Below are 1,588 nucleotides of genomic sequence, written 5' to 3' on the forward strand. Positions count from 1 at the left end.
CGTGTTGGTTCCAGACACCCAAATGTGCTTTGGCCAAATCCGTTGCCTGGTTACCGATGGCTTATCAGTAATGTGGAGCAAAAAAAAAAAAGTTTTGTCTTATGTTGTATTGATAAATGTCCTTATCAAATAAAAATCAGATCTCAGTTCAAATTCAGCTTTAAGATGGGTCAAGTTGAAAATATATTTTCTTTGTGTGTCTCTCCCTCTCCCCATTTATTCTTTCCCTCCTGCAAATCTACTGCTAGACACACACAACCTTGTGTAAAGTGATTAATGAAAGATACAAGAACAGTTGCAGATAAAATGGAAAAATACAGCTCACCACACAGCAAAGTGCAGCACAGGGATGTATTTTCTGGTAGCACTAGTACACAAGCTCTAAAGAAAAAAGGGTAGCAACCTCACAGAAGCAGCAGGTGAGTACAGATGGCTGGCTCTTCTATAGAATGGCTAAAACCTTCCATGGGACACAAACTGCTGTGCCTAAATTTTAACAAGATACAGAGATCACCCTTAACTAAAATTAACCTATCTTCCACCTCATGGGCAAAAGACCTACCAAAACCGAGATCAGTCAATACAAACCTAATCCCTGATAGCTGCTGAAAGACCTTCAAAGAGCTGCTGAAGCTGAGCTCTAAACGCACGTGAGAAGCCAGTGCCAAACACAGCCCCGATGCACACCAGGGCCGCGCACAAACCTACCAGGCTTCTTGGCCGGGGGTTTCTCATCCTCCTCGCTGGAGCTCTCACTGCTGCTGGCCGACGGCTTCCTCTTGGCCTGGGCGCCGTTCGGGACCAGCTTTCTCTTCTTGGCCGCTGGAGACCTGCGGGAGAAGGGCTGAGCGGGGCCTGCGGGGCGCGGGCCGGGCGGAGGGGCCCGCACCGCGAGGGCACTTACCGCAGCCAGTAGGTGAAGATGTCCAGCAGCGAGGCCGCGTTGGGGTCCTGCTCCTTCTAAAGCGAGAGAGGCCGCGTCAGCCATAGTCACTCTCGCGCAGGAACGCGAGCACGAGGGGAAACAGGTCGCTGGGCACCGCGCGCCGCTCCGCCATGATGCCCACGCCGACACGTGCCGTGCGCGCATGCGCTAACGCCTGCGTGCGTGCATGCGTGCCTGCGCGCGTGCGTGCCTGCGTGCGTGCGTGCGCGCCGCCGCGGCCCCGCCCCTGCCCCTACCACTGCCAAATTGCCCGCGCGGCGCTGCGGGCTCGGAGGCTGTGCTCCCGGCGTGAGGGGATGTGCAAGGACCCGCTCCGTGTTGGTGCCTGCGCTAAGGCAACGTGTAGTGCCTGTGGTGCAAAGGCAGGAGAGGGGCTGGGAACCCGGCAGTGCCCACTCGGCTCTGGAAGTGGGAAGACTTAAGTCCGTTTAAGCCTCACCAGCTTTCTCCTACTTGTAATGCGTTTTAAATCACCGAAAGGAGAATGCTGGGGGAAGGCTGGAGAGCAGGAGTTGGGTTGCTCTAGCGAGGAGAAGCAGTGGGCAGCCTCGGCGCTGGCAGAGCCCTCAGCAGCCCGGCCCGGCCCGGCCCCGCTCGGCTGCAGCGCGGCAGGCACGCTCGGCTCTGGCAGAGCCCTCAGCG

The 1,588-nt window shown here is 56.5% G+C and overlaps 1 protein-coding gene across 2 annotated transcripts in view; it reads right to left on the bottom strand.

Annotated features, from left to right (window-relative positions):
* Window positions 1-996, bottom strand: part of NOLC1 (nucleolar and coiled-body phosphoprotein 1) — a 10,528-nt gene extending 9,532 nt beyond the window's left edge. For both annotated transcript variants that reach the window (XM_014310406.2, XM_031063376.1), the window contains exons 1-2: window positions 905-996; window positions 709-830 (exon numbers count right to left, since the gene is read on the bottom strand). The gene's annotated coding sequence lies outside the window, so the exon portion shown is untranslated. The remainder of the gene's footprint in view (window positions 1-708; window positions 831-904) is intronic.
* Window positions 997-1,588: the final 592 nt, after the last annotated feature.

The sequence above is a fragment of the Geospiza fortis genome, unplaced genomic scaffold (genome assembly GCF_000277835.1).
Source record: "Geospiza fortis unplaced genomic scaffold, GeoFor_1.0 scaffold130, whole genome shotgun sequence".
NCBI lineage: Eukaryota > Metazoa > Chordata > Aves > Passeriformes > Thraupidae > Geospiza > Geospiza fortis.